The 22,783-nt window shown below is 34.2% G+C and overlaps 1 pseudogene; it reads right to left on the minus strand.

The window, feature by feature from the left end:
* Window positions 1–1,143: 1,143 nt before the first annotated feature.
* On the minus strand, window positions 1,144–22,440 carry LOC116893429 (annotated as a pseudogene).
* Window positions 22,441–22,783: the final 343 nt, after the last annotated feature.

A 22,783-nucleotide genomic window follows, 5' to 3' on the forward strand; every position in this document is an offset into this window, starting at 1 on the left:
CTTGCTCCAAATGCATCGTTGCAGAATTTTGTGAATTGAAGACCTTAATCAGAACTGCACACAAAGGTAATTCTCTGACAAAAATTAGGTAAATAACAAAATCAGGAGTTTTAACTATCACTTCCATAACTACAATATAATAGTGTGTTAAGGTATTTTCAAGCCTATTTAATTTAGATCAATTTTTAATTCTTTAATATTTTTTTCAATGCACTCATTTTTCTCTTCCAAGTTTGCTGCCTGACTCTTCCTCATCACATACTTCCTCTCACATCTCCAAGAAGTCCTCACTTCTCCAAACCCCAGACCTTCCCAATTCCTTGGTTCTCAAGTCTCTCAGGGTTTAGGTGTGTCTTTTCTCCCTGAGTCAAGACCAAGCAGCCCTATGTTGCTTATGTGTTTCTGGCCTTTTATCAGCTGGTGTTTGGTGCCTGGTTAGTGGGTCAGTGTCTGTGATTTTTTAGTTGTCCAGATTAGTTGAAAATTCTGGTCTTCCTATGGGTTCCCTTCCTTCTCAGGATCTTCCAACTATTCCTTCATTCATCCTTAATATTTACCAGCTTCTGTCCATTAGTGGTTGCAATATTTTTACTTGAGATCAGTAAAAGACCACTTCCATATTAGACTATTGACCAATTGTTTGAAAAGCAACTGTAAAAAAAGAGACAGTATTCTGTCATGTGTATGCTCCTACTGGAAAACAGAAAATGTGTCCTGATTTCATCTTTGTTGATTCCTTTTTGTTTGTTTGTTTGTTTGTTTTTGTCTGATTGATTTTTTGATTTGATTTTTGGTTTCTATGTATAATTCCTATCTGTCCTGGAACTTTTTTCTAAAAAAGGTTATAGATTGGACTATATTATCAAACTTAATTGAAGTTATTGGGGTGGGAGATCTCCATCAAAGCAAAATGTTGAATAAACTAGTAATAATTTGATAATTTTCATTCTCTCAGAAAAAAGCTAAAAAGGTGAATGAGTGCAAGATTTTATGTACAATCTATGCAAGATTGGTAGACATAATACTTCTAGACATTACTAAGAAATCATTGAGAGTTATTCTAAAACTAGGTACACACACTGTAAGTGAATATTTGGTTATTTTGAACCAAATTTACATTCGACCAAATCCTGTAATCTTTGTTCAGAAATATGATTTCTCCCTGATATTTTGGACTGATTTTCTGTCTAGTTTAATTAAAGTGGTATAGATTTTGGCTACATAGATACATCAAAGCATCCCTGCACTCGATGCCAATATGGAGAAGATCTCAACAGCAACCATGACCCATCCCTTGGTGCTATGGTAGACAGAGAAGAAGGTGACCCAGACACTGCAGATTACTAGCATGCTGAAGGTCAAGAACTTGTCTTCAATGAATGTGTCAGGCAGATTTTTTGCCAAAAAAGAAATAGTGAAGCTTCCAAAGCTCAGGCAGGTAAAGTATCCCAGAACAACGTGGAATGCTGTAACTGAGACTTTGTTGCACACAATGATGATATAGCCATGCTCAGAATATTCATTAATATTAACAAAGGGAGGAGGAACTGCTAACCGAATTGCACACAGAATACATTGCAATAGGAACATGTGAGAACAGTGTAGTTAGGTGCCATCAATAACAGGAAGTCTCTTAAACTTGTTCCTGTGTCAGTGACTTTGAAAGCCCTGGTATTTGTTTTGGCCAGAACTGTGGAAATTGCCACAGTGAATACAATTCCAAATGTGATTTGCTGTAAGATACAGGTACCTCTGTTAGGATGGCCAATGAAGAAAAAGGTGCACAGAAAATAAAACATGAATGACGTGATTAATATGTAGCTGAGGATTCTATTATTGACCTTCACAATAGGAGTGTCACGGTGCTTCAGAAAGACCCAAAATACCTCAGATGTGAATGCAGTCAAACAGGTGGCTACTAAGGCAAGAACCATCCCCAAGGAATCTTCATAGCTTGGAAAAAGTTACACCTTTCTGAATGCATTTGTTGTTTTCTGTGTTGGCATACTGGTATTCTGGACAATTCTCACACTGATCAATATCTGATATCCAAGAAATGTTTAGTTAGTGATACTTTCAAAACATTATTGACAAGGTAGTTCAAGTAAGTGTTGACAGAAGCATTGCAATTCTGCCTTTGATGCTGACAATGTCATTTCAAGGACACTGCCGCACACCATTGCTTTCAATTCATAATGTTCATAAAGATGTAAGGAAAAATAAAACCAAGCAAGTATTTCTTTATCTATTTAACTTCATTGATTATATCATTTATAAGGTTATCAGAAAGCAAAGATTTTCAAAATTATTTTTGTTCTAAGTACATATAGGATAGATTATTGAAGTCAGAGAAGATAACTTCATAACCGACAATAGTGTTAGCTATATTTTGCAAATGCAAAACCTTATACTCACTATTTCCTGAGTTTCATTGACTGTTTTATGAATTTTTCCCTATGACACATTGAGACTCTGACTTTACTGGGACAATACCTTAATAGGTACTGGAGAATTAACTGTCTCAAAGCCATTGATATAGAAACAACATTAAAGTGAACAGGATGATCGTGTGTGTTTACATATTTAAATGTATGTGTCCATGTAAAAGTAAGAATTGCATTATTTAATTTAGGTGACTCCTCTCATAATTTATAAGCAGACAGTGGAGAATGAGAGGTAATAAATCATTAATGTTTGAAAACTTGAAAACATTAAAGAAATAAACTCACAGATGTATCTTCCACTGGCAATAAGTAAACAAAAGTTCTGGTTATTGTTTCTGAGATGCACTAATTTTAGCACTGATGGAAAAAACAAACAAACAAACAGAAAACAAAACAAAACAAAACAAAAACCTCTGTAGATACTTTGTATTAAGAAGTACTTCACATGGTTCCATTCCTCATTTGGAATGCTGAGCATTTTCATCCTTGCCTCATTTCTGTTCCTATGTGTATCAGCATCTGTGAATGTACTGAAGAATGAAATCAGTATTTCCAAACAGAATTAGCAATATAGCATAGTAATCCTTGAGCAAAAGTAGTAACCCAGATGGTTTGGCTCTCTTTTTTCTCTCTTTCTTTTTATGAGTTTATTTTTAAAATTAACATTTCAAAAGTTATTCCCTTTCCCAGTGGCCTGAATATAAGCCCCCTATCCCATTCCTCTCTCCTTCCTCTATATAGGTGTACCCCTCCCTGCCTACCACCCACATGACATTCCCCTACACTAGGTGGGGCGGTGTCCAACCTTGGCAGGACCAAGGGCCTCTCATTTAATTGATGTCCAAGAAGCCCATCCTCTGCTACATACTGAGCTGGGGCCATTGGTCACTCCATGTATTGTCTTTGGGTAGTTGTTTAGTACCTGGGAGCTCTAGTTGCTTGGCATTGTTGTTCTCATGGGGTTACAAGCCCCTTCAGCTCTTCCAATCCTTTCTCTAATCTGCTAAGTTATTAAAAACAATGACTTCATGAAATTCATAGGCAAATAGACCGAACTAGAAAATATCATTCTGACTAAGGTAACCCATTCACAGAAAAACACACATGCTTAAGCAATAGCATCCCATTCCTAAATTTTAATTTCCATCATGGCTACAATATGAACTGTAATTTTAATTGATCTTAATTTTTATGTCATTTCAGCGAATGTTTATATGCTTCTTTGGTTTTCAGAATTTTTATCTAGAACAATGTTTTTGCAGAGAACTCTTATTTGACAAGTTAGCTAAATGCCGAAGAAGTTAGTTTAGCTATAAATAGAATATTTTCATCTAGTAGAGAAACTGAGTTCAAATTGCAGCACTCCTCTCCGGTGTCTCACAAATGCGTGTAAACCTAAATCTAGTGGTATTATTTGTTGTTATGTGTACCTGTACATGTATTACCCATCCCATACACATAAACAGTTAATATAGTAGTTTATGGACTTTTTGTGGATTTCATTCATTTAACTATTAATTCTTTTTTTTGTTTTTACATCTAAAACTATTTCAGTATACTTTTTTTTTCAAAGCTGAGGACCGAGCCTTGCACTTGCGAGACAAGCACTCTACCACTGAACTAAATCCCCAACCACTCAGTATACTTTTAAAAATTATTTTCGAGTACAGTGTAATGTTGGTGCATGACTTCAAAAGACATTTTCTGAGTTGGTTCCTTGGTTCTACTTCATGCATCATGGGAATAAACTCAGATTGTAAGCCTTAGCAATATATGATTTAACTGTTGAACGATCTCACAGGCACAATATGTCATTTAATAACTTTAATTCATCATATAAAATGAAAGACAAAATAATTGAAAAGCTAACCATAAACTTTTTGCATTTTGCCAACCTGAAATTATTATCTTAATAATGGGTGTGGTTTGTAATACGCTGAATACGAGACTAGTCATGTATTCTAAATCATGGGTTAACTCTTATCCCCTACTTTCTGGATTCATATCACATCTGGATTTGAACATGGCCCTCAGAATTTTTTATACTTAGGAGTTTCTCATAAATATTCAAATACTTTTGAGTTCTATATTAATCTGAGAGAGAACATGGATTTTTTTTTACCTAGCAGTCTCATTGCCTAGTCCAGTAGATATCTTATTACATTCAGTTCATCATGGGCTCTTATGAGTACCTGGTATGTATAACCATGTATAGGACAGATATATTGATGTAATATGACCAATTTAATTCTTTTCAAATTATGGCTAAAATCTAATATACATATAATTTTACATTAGATTAATTATTGGGAAGATCTTGTGGAGAATTCTCTCATTTTGCTGTTTTACTTCCTAAAGTATTTCTTTGTAAAAATGTAACCTGCCACGAATTTTCAATAAGTTAATATATGAGTCAAGGCACAAGGTATATCTGTTTGTTTTTGGTAGGATTTTGTTAATAATTTTTATATCTAAAACAAGTAAATTACAAAAGTGATGTATTTTGTATTGCAGTTGTTTTTTATTTGACTTCATAATGCTAATGGGGCACAAGAGTAATATATATTTGCAGGATTTATCAGAGCAGCAAACACTCACTTAGAAAATTCATTTTCAGGGCAGGGGCTGCACACTGCCATTCCCCTCTTCCAGAAATTTCAGAGTTCACGACTACAATCTGCAATGCACACAGAAGATGACATTTGAAAAAAAATAGACACATACTGATAATGAATTTTAGCTATTTATTTTATGTTTTGTATCATTGTATTAGGATTTCAATGAGCTTTTATGTCATCAACTGATTGACATTTAACTCTATCCATTTTTAAGAACCAGCTATGAATATTGGAAATACATTGAAGAAATATTACATAAATTCTGAATGCCTAGTAATTCAGAAAAAAAGAAGAGATGATAGTGAGCTCTTTATGAAAACTAGCAATTGAAATCTGGTGAATTTTTTAGTTAACTGTTTTCAATTGGAACTAAGCACTGTGAACAAAAAGAGGGAACTTTAATTGGGATATTTTCTCAGCCAACCCTAGCCTGTCCTCATACGTTTGAAGTGTTTTCTTAATTTGTAATTGATATAGGTGTGCTTATCTCACTGTGGGCATCATAGCCAGTAAATAGTGTTCTTTTAAGATCTATGCCCTAGTTCCAGTCTCCAGATATCCATACTTGTCTTTCTATGATTATAAGCCAGACATAAAGCACCACTTCCTACTCACTTTTCTTATAATCAAAGTTTACTTAAAGCAACAGATAAGCAAGTGAGTATTTAGAGATATTTGAAACAGGAATAATATGTTCTTAAGTCACTGAAAACAAATATGACCTCAAATAAATTAGCATTGCAAAGCATGAGAAATTGTATAGAAAAACATGGTGGAATATGCAGACACTGGTTTAATATTGTTGGAAATGATAAAGTTATGTGTAGTTACTTTGAATATGAAGTGTTACATGAGGATAAAATGGTCTACAGTGGCTGAAAATACTGGAAAAGGCTGGAAAAAATGAGATTGTTTAATTTTATTTGAAGATTTAAAGAATTCTTTCTATGTATTTCATATTGCTGAAACAGGGTATTACCATGAAGTATCAATAGATTAATACTCCTAATTAAGTAGTTTCCCCCTTGTACCTATTTTTTCTTTATCCCCTTCATTTTCTTTAAATCTATGTTAACATTTTGCAATGTTTTAAAGACTATTTTGAGTTAGAGTAAAGAAAATGAAATACTTTTTTGCTTCTTGTTAATTTATGTTAAGGTAATATTTCCATATAACACATGGTAGGTTTGGAATCAGAATATAGGGCAGACTGGAAAGAAACAGTGATTATCAAACCTCTGCCTCTAAAACCTAATGTTGGTTGGATAAAAACATTAACAAGCAAAACTACTTCTCATTATTTCTGATGTTCAATAGTAATAATTTTCTCTGTATATATTATATATAGTGCTGTCAGTAGGTTTGTGAAAGAAAATGTGGTAATATCAATATTGTATTCCGTTTCTATCACTTGTTTTATTTCTTTAACGTTGAATGTATTTGGGCTTGATTAACATCCATTTCTTAAAGTTTATGAAAAATAATGTAATTCTATATCCCACAACAGAAAACGAATACAGAAAATGTGGTTCATTTCCACAATAGAATACTACTCAGCTATTCAGAGTGAGGAAATCCTGAGATTTATAGGCAAATGAATGGAGCTAAAAAATGTCATATTGATTCAGGTAACTCCAACCTAAAAGGACATATACAATAGGAATAACTAGTAAGTGGATACTAGCCAAAAAGAATTGTGGAATATTCAAGATATAGTTCACAAGATACAGTTCACAGAACTCAAAAACCTCGACAAGCTGAAGGGCTCAAGTGAGGGTGCTTCACTTCTACTTGGGAGTGGGAAGAAAGCTACCACAAGGAAAGGACCGTAGAGGGAAAGGGATTGGGGTGGTCACAGAAGGGAACATGCTCTGGTATTGGGTAGGGAAAAAGACTGAAGTCCTGAGGGCAAGAAGAAATAATGGAAACAGGGGACCTCAGGAGGAAGGAGGTTTGTAAGACCCTCCAGAATGTACCAGAGACCTTGGGAGTGAGAAACTCTCAGGACTCAAATGGGAGGGAGACCCTAGTTGAAAGGCCCTAGAGTGGGGAGAGGAAACTTATTGAATCGACCTCCATCAGTAACACAGGGCATCAAGTGAGGGATGGAGATGCTATTGTACAGTCAAAGATCAGATTCATAATTCTTCCTGTCCAAAAGAAATGCAGAGATGGAAATGTAGAAGAAACTGAGGAAAAGAAGATCTAGTGACAGGCCAAAAGCATGTACCTGCTAAAGGGGAGGCCCCAAGACCTGACACCTTTCCTGAAGCTGTGGGGTATTCATAAAAAGAGATCTAACATATCTGCTCTCCAAAAGACCCAACAAGCAGCTGAAAGAATCTGATGCAGATATTCACACCCAACCAAAGAACAGAAGCTGCTGTTCCCTCTGTTTGAATTAGGGGAAAGCTGGAGGAAGTTGAAAAGGAGGGCATCCCTGTAGGAGGACCTACATTCCCAATTAATCTGGACCCCGGTGATATATTGGACATTGGATCATCAACCAGGTAGCATATACTAGCTGAGGTGAGGCCTCCAACTCATGTACAGCTGAAGACTCCCAGGTCAGAGTTCAGTCAGAGAAGATGCACCTAATCCTCAGGAGAGTGGAGGCCCCAGGAGTTTAATAGGTCTGCTGGTATGGGTGGGTGGGGTCATCTGTGTAGACAGGTGGTTGGGTGCAGGGTATCAGCAAGATATATGGTGTGTGAAATCCTCGGCAGATGGTCTGGGAAGGAAATAAGGTCTTGAGTGTAAAAATAAATAAATAGCAAATATTGTAAAAATGAATTATTCTATATACTCATCAAAGATATTGTTATCTAATTTCATTTTTTTGGTCTTATTACACATTATAATGTTTCCCTCCATTTTTATTAAGGAAAGTTCTCCACTTGTACATAATGAGTCTTACATCATCTGCAGTAAACCAAGCAATGTCTTAAAAAAATAAAAAAGTCTTCATATCATTTATATTTTTAGAGATTATTGCCAAAAATATTCAAGTATAACTGAATTTTTTTTTACTTTTGTTTGGTTGCTCTTATAGCCGTATTTGATGTGTTTTATAGGGATTTCTTTGTCTCTCATACTAGTGCTGTCTGCATGTTCCTTTGAAATTTTGTTCTTCTTACAAACAAGTGTGAAAGGGGTATGCAAGCTTATGAAAAAGTGATGTTTCTGTGAATATAAATTTCTGTAATTATGTTCATTAGTGTCAAGTTCGTAAATGTCCTTCTATTATATAGGAAAACATTCTTGAGTATAATGACCTGAGTTAGTAATTTGGAATCTTCATGTTTCATAACTGCAACATTAGTCTCACTTTTATCAACAGGTGTTCCAGATATTTAAGATAAGGGAAGAGAATACTGTGTAATAACAGTAAGATGACGAGAATATTGTTCAATTTAAAGGAAAGAATACCCAACTGTGGTGAAGAAGAGATTATATTCATTAAATTTCAGATAATATTTCTGATATGAAAGAATGCGTATTTTATATACACATGAAATCATCAGAGCATTATTAAAATTTTAAAAATGAAAAAAGGAACATAATATGGGAGCCTAGAAATTGGTTCCTGGTGGATTCACATCAATATAATGCAGTGTATTCACAGTGTTTACTGCTGTGTACTACAAATCAATAAGTTAGTACACAACACCTTCCTATTTTCTGTGACCAACTCAGTTATGTCTCCATATAAGGGAAAGTGTCCACCATGGAAAATGTTTAGAGTGAACTGTCCTATCTTCACTTTAATCCTAAGGCACTGTTAGAGAGTATGAATGTGCAGAATGTCAATGTCTTCCTTCAATCTTTCTCTAGGTTTCATGATCACTCTGCCCCCAAGAGGATTAGAGAAGTAGGATTTTCTCAGATAATAATGTATCTAAAAGACAAGCATTGCACAAGAATGTATATATAGTTCTATCAAGTCATAAAATGTATTCTATTTTCATAGTAAAGGCAATGCCATTTAAAGAATGAAACAGAAAAATCACAACAAAACATTTGGAGAAATGAAATTAATAGGTTTTATGTGAAGATTCCTTGTCCACTTAGATTTGAAGTTTTATCAAGACATTGGGAGTAGAGTGGTTTGATTTTTTTCTACATACTGATGTATAGTAAAATAGCAGCATTTGCTGAAAATGCCTCTGTTTTTCCACTGGATTGTTTTAGATCCTTTGTCAAAGAACAAGTGACCATAATTGTGTAGGTTTTTTTCTAGATCTTCAATTTTATTCAATTGATCTATCTTCCAGTCCCTGTACTAATACTGTGTAGGCTTTATTACTGTTACTCTGTAATACTGTAGGAGGCCAGGGATGGTGATTCCCCAGAAGTTCTTTAATTGTTGAGAATTGTTTTGTCTATCCAGATTTTTTTTTTGTTATTCCAAATGAATTTGCAAATTGCTCTTTCAAACTCTGTGAAAAATTGACTTGGTATTTTGTTGGGGATTGCATTGAATCTGTATATTGCTTTCTGCAAGATGACCATTTTTAATGTATTAATCCTGCTAATCCAGGACCATTTCTTTCTTCAGAGATTCTTATTTCTTTTCATACAGATCTTTCACTTGCTTGGTTAGAGTCACACATAAGTATTTCACATTAATTGTTACTATTTTGAATGGTGTTATTTTCCTACTTTCTTTCTAAGCTTTTGTATTCCTTAAGTAGAAGAAGGCTAATGATTTGTTTGAGTTAATTTTAAATCCATCCACTTTGCTGAATTTGCTGGTGGCATATTGTGGGGTCACTTAATAACATCACCTGCAAATAGTGACATTTGGACTTCTTTTCTAATTTGTATCCCTTTGACCTCTTTTTGTTTTCTAATTGCTCTGACTAGGATGTCAAATACTATATTGCATAGGTAGGGAGAGTGGATCAAGAACCTCCACATAAAAAGAGATACATTGAAACTAATATAAGAAGAAGGTAAAAGCTGCAAAAGCATGTGCACAGGGGAAAATTTCCTGAACAGAAAACCGATAGCTTATGTGTAAGTTCAAGAATCACCAAATAGGACCTCATAAAATTTCAAGTTTCTATACGGCAAAGCACACACTCTCAATAAGACAAAACACCACCCAATCAGTTGGGAAAAGATTGTTCCTAATCCTACATCCAAAAATCCAATAGAGGGATAATATCCAATATATACAAAGAACTCAAGATGTTAAACTCCAAAGAATCAAATAACATTTTTTAATGGAGTACAGAGCTAAATAAAGAATTCTCAACTGAGGAATTTCAAATGACAGGGAAGCATCTCAAGAAATCTTCAGCATCCTTAGTCATCACGGAAATGCAGATCTAAACAACTCTGATATTCTACCTCACACCAGTCACAAACTAAGATCAAAAACTCAGGTGACAGCAAATTCTAGGCAGGAGGTGGAGAAAGAGGAACACTCCTCCATTGTTGATGGGTTGTCAGGCTGGTAAAACCACTCTGGAAATCAGTCTCGTGTTTCTTCAGAAAACTGGACATATTACTACTTGAGGACCGAGTTATATCACTCCTTCGAATATACCTGAAAGATGCTCCAACTTATAAAAAAGGCACATGATCCACCATGTCATAACAGCCTTATTTATAATAGACAGAAGCTGGAAAGAACCCAGATGTCCTTCAAAGCAGGAAAAAAAGAAGAATATGTATATTTACACATTTACATTTTCACAATGCAGTACTACTCAGCTATTAAAATCAATGACTTCACAAAAGGATAAGGCAAATAGATGAAACTAGAATATATCATCCTCAGTGAGATAACCCAATCACAAAAGAACATGCATGGTAGGTACTCACTGATAAACCTATATTAGCTCAAATGCTTGGAATACCCAAGTTACAATTCAGAGGCAACCTGAAGCTCAAGAAAAAGACAAAAGTGTTAATACTTCACACTTTCTTGAAAGGAGGAACAAACATATTCAAAGGAGGATATATGGAAACATAATGTGGAACTGAAACCAAAGGAAAGGCCATCCAGATAATGTGCTACCTGGAGAATCCATCCAGTATAGAGCCACCAAACCCAGACAATGTTGTGATGCAAAGAAGTGCATGATGACAGAAGCCTGCTATAGCTGTCTCCTGAAAGGTTCTGTCATAGCCTGACAAATACAGAGGCAGATACTCGCAGCCAACCATTGAACTGAGAACAGGGTGCCCAATGGAGGAGTTAGAGAAAGAATCTGAAGGGGTTTGCAACATCATAAGAAGAACAACAATATCAACAACCCAGAACGCCCTGAACTCCCATGGTCCAAGGAACTAAACCACCACCCCAAGAGTACACAAGAATGGACCTATGGCTCCAGCTATATGAGGCAAGGATAGCCTTGTCAGGAATCAATGAGAAAAGAGGCCTTTATTCCTATCAAGTCTTCATAACCCAGTGTAGGGGAATGTAAGGGTGCAGAGGTGGGAAGGAGTGGGAGGTTGGTTTAGAGAGTGCCCTCATGGGAGCGAAGGGAAGTGAGATGGCATAGTAGGTTTCTGGAGGACAAATGGGTAAATGAATTAACATTTAAAATGTAAATGAAAAATTATCCAAAAAAAGCAAAAAATAACATATTAAAAAATGAAGTTATAATATTCCAAGAGTTTTATTTCTGTCAGAAAAGACTACCAAACACAAACTGAATTAAATGCAGAACCAAACACAGTTATACAACACACACACAAACACACAAACACACACACACATTAAAACATACAGAGCCTCACATTTTTTCTGTGTCAGACATATATTACTATGCACTTATTTACACACAAATATGCAAACATATTAACATATGTATGTATATACTCAGACATCAAAAAGATATACATATGCACCAACAAAAACCACAGGTATGGAATCACACAAAAATACATACCCTGGCACACATACAAATACATACACACACACACACACACACACACACACACACACACACACACACACACACACACATATATATATATATATATATATATATTCAGTGAGGCAGCATCACAGAGGGAGAGATGTAAAATATAATCTCGAGCCCAGAATGATATTCAAAGCAGAGATATATTTATACTCACACATAAGGACAAAGAGGCAGGCAAATGCCAAACAAGCACAAAGAAATAGGCAGATACCTACACAGAGATGCAAATACAAGTACATATAAGCACATATAAATATTGACAAAATTTATATAATGGTGCACCAAAACACATACTCTCAAAAATACAGGAAGAATCATAAATACATATAAAAACACACTTATAAGAGATAAACATGCATGTACAAAGTAAAACAAATATAAACACAGATAAACAGAAACAGTCAAAAATATAAATACACAAAGCGAGACAGATACTTTCAAATATATAAAATATTTTTATAGAAGGAACGGAATACCAACACTATTTCTTGTTTAATTACTCTCAGAAACCATGTACATTACCCAGAGCCAACACTGCAAGCAGAGTCAATGAGGGATCCTAATGAAAACCATTCTTTAAAATGATTTCAGTATAATTTATGAATATAAATAGAAAATCATCTTTTCATCATAGAGAAAATTCCTGAGGGAAGATTTTGTATTGAATAATATTGGAAGGTGTATGCTGAAGCATATTCAGGACCTCTGTATTAAACCACAAATTTTAATTGACAAACTGTGCCTTATTTTTCCATTCACATTTATAACAGTCACTAGATTTCCTTTTTCTTATAAAATAAAGTTCAGAAACCTATCTATTTTGGAAAGTATTTCCTGGTTAATTAAGTGTGTGTATTTGAGAGATTCTAAATGGCTATGCAATTGAAGATACCAAACATTATCCGTTAGATGACATTCTACAGATCCTTCTCCCATAATCTCTAGACCCGAAAGCGGCCTAAAAAGAGTTTGTCTTCCAGGAGTGCTCTCACTCCTATGCCCACATGTGAGTCCCCAGTTTTGCTCCAATTATTTGCCAAAGATATACCCAACAGGAGCTCACAGGGCCCAAAAACCATGGAGATGCTTGGGAAAGGAGCCTTCTGACCTGCAACTGTGCACAGAGCTAAGGCTGTCCCACAGTCCTCCAGACTCATATCATGCCCAGAGAGAACCATGCTTTTAGGAGTGCTCTCACTTCTAGGATCACAAGTTCACAGGCCCACAGGAGGGACTAGGTCCAGTCATAGACAGCAAGACCAATTAACATCAGAGATAATCAGATGGCAAGAGGCAAGAGAAAGAATGGCAGCAAAAGAAACAAGGAACCCTAGCATGATCAGAATAAAATTATCCCATCACAGCAAGTCCTGGATATCCCAACACACCAGAAAAGCAAGATTTGTATTTAAAATCACATTTCATGATAATGATAGAAGACATTGCAACGGACATAACTCCTTTGTAAAACTCCTTAAAGAAACAAAAGAGGACATAGGTAAACACATAGCAGCTATTCAAGAGGAAACACAAAAATCCTTTAAAGAGTTACAGGAAAACATCTGCAAACAGGTAAATGAATTGAACAAAAGCATGCAGGATATAAAAATGAAATAGAAACAATAAAGAAATCACAAAGAGAGATAATCATGGAGATAGAAAACCTAAGAAAGAAATAAGGACTTATAGATGATGCATGCAACAAAATACAAGAGATAGAAGCGAGAATTTCAGGGGCAGAAGATACTATAGAAAACATTAGCAGAATAGTCAAAGACAATACAAAATACAAACCTTACAACCCACAACATCCAGGAAAATCAGGAAATCATGAGAAGTCAAACCTAAGAATAATAAGTATAGAAGAGAAAGGTGATTCACAACCTAAAGGGCCAGAAAATATCTTCAAAAATTACAGAAAAAAAACTTTTGTAACTTAAAGAAAGCAATGCCCATTAACATACAAGAAGTCTAAAGAACCCCAAGTAAATTGGACCAAAAAAAATTCCTCCTGTCTTGTAATAGTTAAAACACCAAATCCATAAAGCTAAGAAAGATTATTAAAAGTGGTGACATATAAAGGCAGACCTAACAGAACTACACTGGACTTCTCAACAGAGAAAGGAAAGCTAGAAGGTCAAGGGCAGATGTCATACTGATCCTAAAAGACACAAATGCTTGCCAGCATACTATATCATCAAAACTCTCAATCGTCATAGATGTAAAAATCAAGATATTACATAACAAAATAAAATTTACACAATATCTTAATACAAATCAAGCCCTACAAAGATCGTGGGTGATAAACTCTATCACAAGGCAGGATACTGCATCCTGGAAAAGCAAGAGAATTATCTTCTTTCAACAAAGCCAAAAGAATACAGCCACAGATGTAATTCCTCCTCTAACCAAAAAAAAAAAAAAAAAAAAAAAAAAAAAAAAAAAAAAAACAGGAAACAACATAGGCTAAAAGATTTGATACATGAACAGGACCCAGAATTCTGCTTAGTACAGGAAACATGCTTCTGTGAGAAATATAGTAAGTACCTCAGAATGAAAGGCTGGAAAAAAAATTTCAAATAAATGGTCCCAAAAAAGAAGTTAAAGTAGTCATTGTAATATTGAATAACATCAAATTTCAACCAAAAGTTATCAAAAAATTAAGGAAGGCTATTTCATATACATCAAAGAAAAAAATCTGTCAAGATGGACTCTCAATTCTGCACATCTGTGCTCCAAATGCAAGGGAACACATATTCCTAAAAGAAAGTTTACTAAAGCTCGAAACATACATTGTAACGCAAACAAAAATAGTGGGCAATTTTAATTCCACACTCTCATCAATGGACATATCATGGGAACAAAACCTAAACAGAGACACAGTGAAACTAACAGAAGTTATGAACTAAATGGAATAAACGGATATGTGTAAAACATTTCATTCTAAAACTAAAGAATATACCTTCTACTCAGTACGTCATGTTACCTTCTCCAAAACTGAACAAATAAATGGTCCAAAGCAGGTCTCAAAAGATATAAGATGATTGATATAATCCAATGCATCCTGTCAAATTATCATGGACTTAGGCTGGTCAACAATAACAAGAAAAACAACAGAAAGCCTGCATATATATGGTCACTGTAAAAAAGCTCTACTCTCTGATAACTTGGTGAAGGAAGGAAGGAAGGAAGGAAGGAAGGAAGGAAGGAAGGAAGGAAGGAAGGAAGGAAGGAGAGAGAGAGAAGGAAAGAAAGAAACAAACAAAGAAAGAAAGAAAGAAAGGAAGGAAGGAAGGAAGGAAGAAAGAAAGAAAGAAAGAAAGAAAGAAAGAAAGAAATTAAAGGATTTTAAAAGTGAAAGCACAACATACCAAAACTTATGGGACACAATGAAAACAGTGCTAAAAGGAAAAGTTGTATCTCTGATTTCCTCCCCCCTACTCCCCCCCAAAAAATGGAGAAAGCATACACTAGCAGGTTGACACCATACCTGAAAGCTCTAGAATAAAAAAATAAAAAGAAGAGAAGCAAATACACCCAAGAGTGGTAGACAGCAGGAAATATTCAATCTCAGGTCTGCAATAAACCTTGGAGAAATAAAATGTACTATATAAAAAGTCAACAAAACTAGGAGCTACTTCTTTGAGAAAATATACAATTTATACCTAAATACTTAGCCAGACTAACTACAGAGCACAGAGACAATCTCAAAATTAACAAAATTAGAAATGAAAAAGGAGACATAACAGAAACTGTTCAAATTCAAAAGCATCAAATCCTAATGTAAAAGCCTATACTCAACAAATCTAGACAATTGGGATGAGATGGACAATGGGAGAGAATGATAGGGGGTTCATGGGAGAGTTGGTAGGTACGAATTGGAGGCTCTTCATAGAAGCATGGAAAGGGGGTTGGAAATGGGGGAAAGGGGATAACATTGAAATGTAAATACTTAAAATATCCAATAAAAATAGATAAATAGGAAGAAATTCTACATTTAAGCAGTGAGTACTTGCTACTTTCCGAATGCTTATTGCCTGATTATCAAGTGTTGCAGATTCTTCTCATGGAGTGTATGACCATGGAGTACACAGCATTGTATATGTTATGAATATTATCACTAAAGGCCATGTCAAACTTCTCTTCCATTAGCCACTGCAATGAGGCATTGGATGAATAGTTACTCAGTATTTTACAACTAGGTGTTGAGGCTTCATAGTTAAAGTAATGCCACTCTGGCATTACTAGGTGTAAATCTGTGCTTCTGCGATAGTACCACGCTGAACAAACATTTTAAAGACAGAAATCTCACCATCGTGGTGTAGAAATGTAAGAGTTCCACAGAATGTGCCATGATTTAAGTCTCTGTTACTTGCCGGGAATTCCAACTCTGATTTGGTGACCCATAATCTCTGTATGGCTGGAGATTCCCACATTCTGAAGCTCAATTCAATAATACTGTATCCCTCCCCATAAATAGTAATATTTGTGGATGATATCACAATTTGGTTGTAGTACATTTGAGTGTTTTGATAGAATGAAAACTCATTGATTGAGATCATGTTAACAAATGCAAAGCAAATTTCCTTTTTTTTCACTCTAATTTTTCAATTATGAGAGAAAATGAATGACTTTATCATTATCTGAGATGAGAAGGCCAACCAAGTTCCACTTAAAGTAAAATAATAAGGAGACCATTGCCAATGATATTGATGTGTACTTTGGAGTCATCTGATAGAAATAGAGAAATTGTTTATTATCACTGAAGATAGAATTGAAAGGTCCATAGGTAAGGTGAAGGAACAACAACACAGCATCCTGAAGTGTAGTGTAATTTAAAAAAGTGTAATCAAATTCACCTATGACTTTTCCTTTCAACTATGATTTAATTGAGCAAATGTGGAAGACTGGTACATCCATGTCTAATTGGAACAGCAAGCACAACGGTTTGACATAAATGCAGCAAAACACATTTGCATGTTATACCTTTCGTTTCATCATTCAGTTTTTGTCTTGATATCTGTGTTTTTCAATGTTTAAATATATTTTAATATATTTACAACATAGACATATTTGACTCACATTTTTCTAAAAAAGGCATTTATATCTTAATTCAGAAATACTTCTATTAATTTTTAACCAGAAAATTTGATGCATAATACTGCTTTAGCTTTTACTAAAAAATAACATAACATGCCCTACTTGATGGTATTCTCTGTACACTAGAGGTTGTGACATAACTAAAGATGACAGAGATCTTCTTTTTAGAAAAAGGCTATAAATCCTCTGGGAATATTTGCCTTTGTGCTTCCTCAGAAAACAGATAATCAGAACAAAGTAAAGTTAAAGATTTAAACATGATTTGGCAGCCTAAATGTGTTATGAGCAGATTAGATAAAAAGCGTCATTCTATTAAATACCCAAGCAATTTTCAGGAAAATATATCAGATTCATAAGTTGTAGTTCTTGAGGAAAATATACAGAAGTTTGATTTAATGGAGTTATCTCTAATATACAAAGTGTCTGATGATGATGAAAAATAATTTTGTGGAAAATTATGAAAGAATGAGGTATCAGAATGGAGGAGGAAACAAAAGAAAAACAAGATAAAACAAAGCAATAAGTTCTACCAAGATATGATTTAATAATTATTTAAAATGATCTATAATAACTATAGCAGTATGTTCATGAAATTTTGACATTGGTTTTAATGACATTTGGCACTCTGACACTTAATGATTAGTCAAATACTAGCTCGTAGTAAAATAGCTAATTGCACAGACTGGATTCGATGTTTTCATCCTGCTTACTTCCACTAAAATGTCATGAGCTGACAAGCTAAAAATGATTTCTCATCATGCCTTTTTAAAATAGTACTCCAGATAATTAAAAGTTGAGTTATAGAGAAAATATTTGTAAAATATCATTCTGTTCCATCACAGTTTATCACTGAGAAGTAAATATATAACACAACCAGGATGGTGTATGAAAACTCTGTTATTTGAAATTTTAACGATGATAATATAAATTAAGACCAATTAAAGATAACACATATCTAGGCACAGAATAACACTTTCTATATTTTGGAACAGTTACTGAGAATTGCCTAAATAAATACTCAGCCAGTCAGTCAAGACTGCAAGTTTCTCTCTTCCACCATGCCAGACTCAAGTCTTCACGGCCTCCTCTATTCTTCATTTCTGGAATCTGTCAATTTCTGGAAGTCATGCCTAGCAGAAGGCCAATCATGTCTCTGATTAGTAAGTACAGTGGAACTACATAGAATGTCTACAATCATAAATACAATATCATTCATTAATTTTATTAATATCCATCAAAATTCCCCAAAGAGACATGATGTTAAAAATTCCTGGTCTATGATAACTCACACATGGAAATAAAAAAAAAGGTCCATGTAAATTTAAAAAAATGTAAAGATGTCCTCCAAGTTGGTTCTTTAAGCAGTAACAAACACATAGTCTCTTCATAATAAAAACAATTATGGATAGTCATACGCTATTTTTCATTAAGTAAATTGGGTATATGTGTTATAGTTTTCCATCACAATGACACAAAGTGTGTTTTATAATCAAAGACATATTTGGTAGAAGATCACGATTCCTGTTGATTTCATCCATTGAAAAGGCCAATGCCATTGCATATTTGTGGTTCTTAGTTATTTTTCTGTAAAATAATACAGTTTTTATTATGGACAGATATCTATACATGATCAATTGTACTCAATTGAAACACTAATCTGTACTCTAAGTTTCTGCATCTGACCTCTAAAGATGGAAATAACTGGCTTTTATTCTGAGATTGGTTGACATGATAAACATAGAAAATAGCAAACACTTTAAAAGTTCATGACAGTGTTTCACCCATAAATATTATGTGGCATTGGTCTCTTTCACACAGAGGTTTTCCATCTTCACTTTTAAGTGCTTGATCAAAAAGTAAAGAGAAAACCATAGATATGGACAAAAAAAATAATTCTGATCATGTCTTCATTTTGAAATTATTAAGCAGTATAAAAATACATGTCTTAGGAGAGTCATTAAGTTCATGATATTTTCTTGTGAAATTACCTGAACTGGTTAAGGAAGTGAAAACGTGAATCATTTATCAGTGCCTAATAGACTTTCTGAAACATTTGGTTCCTGTAATTGCAATCATTTATACTTAGTGGCCAATATACTTACCATGTCCCAATCATATCGACCATCATGTTGTTAATATTTTCTTTCAATCTTTTGCTGAAAGAAAATATTTTCTAAATATATAAATTCAAGTATCAAATATGTGTTTAGTAAATAATATATGTCTATGCATATGGTTGTGTGTATTTGAACGAGGATTATTTAGGTTATAACAGGGCACTATATCCAAGTGTATTATAAGATTCTTTGCTGTAATGGTTCAGATTTACCTTTTTCAAACTTTGAATACTTGGTTTCTTACATACTTGAAAGTATTTTAAAGGTATTCTCTTGAGGGTTAGCCTCTTCATCAATCCAATCCTCTCTCTCTCTCTCTCTCTCTCTGTCTGTCTCTCTCTGTCTGTCTGACTCTGTCTCTGTCTCTGTCTCTCTCTGTCTCTCTCTCTGTCTCTCTCTCTGTCTCTCTCTCTCTCTCTCTCTCTCTTCCAAATTGCCTTTCTATCTCTCCTTCTCCTGTGGTCACCTCTCCATTTTTTCCATTTTCTTTCTTTTATTTTTAATACTGAGAAAGAGTTGATGGAATATGGCATTCAAGGTACAATCTTAGAACAAAGGCCAGGCCCTTCACACACACATACAGTATAACTACTGTGGTTTTGAACAATTCAGTCTTTAGAAAACTCGGTCAGTGCATTTTTTATTACAAATTCTGAACCTTGGTTACTTTGTATGAGTAGCACAAAATGGATTGAGAGAATGGGTCACACTGAGGATACATTCAATTTTTAAAACAAATATAGCAACATATCATCAGGCAATAGATGGAGAATATATTTAGATACAGGATATAAACAGAGTAAGGAAGTAATGCCCTCATATATGAAGGGTAGTACCATTCAGAAAACAACATAGGACATGGAACTTTCTTCTCATCATTTTTTTCTCAGTTTTTAAGATGCCTGTCATTTAGCAACTAAACCCCTACTCATCTGTTTCTAAAGGAAACAGACGATATAAGGAATGATCAATCTTGCCTAAGACTATTCCAGATTAAATGATATTTGGTAGATTAATGCCAGTTTCAGGAATTTCTCCTTTAAACAATGTGCGTTAGAAAATGGTAAATCAATATGATGATTTAAATGAAACTGACAATGTGAAATAAAATTATATATTGAATCTGGGAAGATTTAAATTATATATAATAAATCACAGAGTGTTCCAAAAAAAAGGTTCTTTGCTGTAGAATATCCTTGCTTCAAATGTGCACTTCACTTGGGCCATGTACTTAGTCCAGAGATTAAGGTCTTGCCCCTACACCCAAGTATCATTCCCCTACTTTCTGTTTACAAAGGAATGTGATATATTCACTCTGGGTACTTCTCATCATTATAAATTGATTTCTAGGAAACATCTTTGATAACATTTCCAGGTACAGTAAAACAATGCTTGAATCCTCCTGAGAACTCAGAAAATAAGAGATCACAGTGATATCTTTATGTGCCAGTAGGATATGTTTATAATATAGAAGAAATTTTGGTGTAACATGTTAATTTTTGGTTAATAAAAGTGTGCCTCAAGAAAGTGGGAACTGAATTATAATGCCATATTGTGTTTATGTTTATGTAAAGACTAATATCTCCAATCTGACACTTGTTATTTAATATAATCTGATCAATAAACACTCAAAATACACCTATATATTTCATGATTAAATGTGAGGTAAATAGAATCAGGTTTTCCCAAAAATTGTACCCCTGTGAGGATTTCATTCTATACTTTATAAAATTGACCATTTTAGAATGTTCTTTATTACCAAACACAAAATTCTCAATTGACACTTTTACTAATATGCGAAAGTAATTTGAGGATAAATATTGTGCATTGCTCAAAATACTTCCTACAGGAAGATTTTAGGAAACATCAGTTACTTAAGCTGTCTGTGTAGCCTAACAATCTAAAGGGCTATGTTTTAAAGCAACTATCAGCAATTCACTAAAATGGGTATTGATACTACATTGGTATCATGCACGCCTATATTTCATAAAATGAGTGAAAATTGTCTCACAAGATATAAATATCATAAAGGGGTCAGAGTTTAACCAATTTCTATAAAAGTAGTAAAGGACTAGCTATTTTTTCTAAAATAAAGACAAAAAATCTAATAGTTATTGTATCTCTAATTTGAAATGTTCCAAATATCCCACACCACAACTGTAAACTATGCCAGTGACAAGGGACATTATCAGTCAACATTGTTACTGATAGCTTCATTATTCAAAGAATGTAAACATATCATTTGATTCCATTTGTTACAAATATATTTTATTATAAAGAGAGTGCCAAACTGAATTTTATAAAAGATAAAAGTCAGTGGATTGTACATGAACAATGTAAAGCACAAAGCCACAGGTTTTTTGTATTTTATCTTTAAAACACTTGTATGCCTTACCCTCTAATGACCTAAATATTCCCTAATCATATAATACAAACATACACATCCAGGCATTCATATAAAGTATGAGTTTCTGAATGTAAAGTCCTGTTTTCAAACATGATGAAACATTAGATGGCACGTGATCACATGCAATGAATCTGGTAGAGTAAGTTTGCATGTCTGTAAAGATCTTGATAACTATACGTACCATAAATATTACTGGAACCAGCATATGCTCTAGAAGCAAAACAGTGAATGAAGGATTGTCAGCAGAATTTATGATAATTTATTTGCAAGTACTTGGAATAAAACATAATGAAATATTATGGCATCAATTTCCATAATCATCACTGTCTAGTGTGCAACATAAACTGTTATTAGGAGGGCTTTATGTGAAGCATCAATGTTAATATTCCTTTTTTCTTCAGATTCTAAGCTTTAAGTCAGAGAACACCTGGAAGAAAATCAAAACCTCCACTAGATAAATTAAAACAAGAAAATTGAATAGAATCTGTAAAATAATTAAGCTTGTTTAGTAGTATTCACACTTAGAAACAGGACAGAAGACTCGCGGATTTACCCACTCTTCCTCCTGGGAGCACTCAAGAAATATTCAGGTTGTCATTTACATGGAAAATACAAATGCACTTTCAGAAAATTCAGTTGAATAGTCATTCTCCATAGGCAACTGAACTGCTCCAAGAATGATCAACTTATACCCAAGTCATTATTCTAGACTTCATTCAAATTTATTCTCCAAAAGTACCTAAGATCAATGCAATTTGATGTGAGAAGAGGAATGTTGAGAAGAAAGTATACTACCATCAAAAAGAACATATTTTTCCAGTCTTAAACCATGGGTGCTGGGAATGGAACTCAGGTTCTTTTGCAAAAGTAAGATATACTTCTCACCACTGAGTCATTTCTTCATCGTCTTTATCTTGGCTATTTTTAAAAGTCTGGGGACCAAGAACAAACAATTGTTAGTGTGAGAAGTTTTTCAATGGTACTGGAGCACTGGCAGTTCTCTGAGTGTCATGAATATTACGTAGTCAAACATTCATGTGCTGTTTTAGAAGCTGACACGTGAAGTAAGGATGAACTTTTTCCCCACTTTAGACCCAAGTATGTCTAAGCACAGGACCCTCTTGGGTGCTTATATGGGAATGGGATGAGCTAT

The sequence above is a fragment of the Rattus rattus genome, chromosome 2 (genome assembly GCF_011064425.1).
Source record: "Rattus rattus isolate New Zealand chromosome 2, Rrattus_CSIRO_v1, whole genome shotgun sequence".
Lineage (NCBI taxonomy): Eukaryota > Metazoa > Chordata > Mammalia > Rodentia > Muridae > Rattus > Rattus rattus.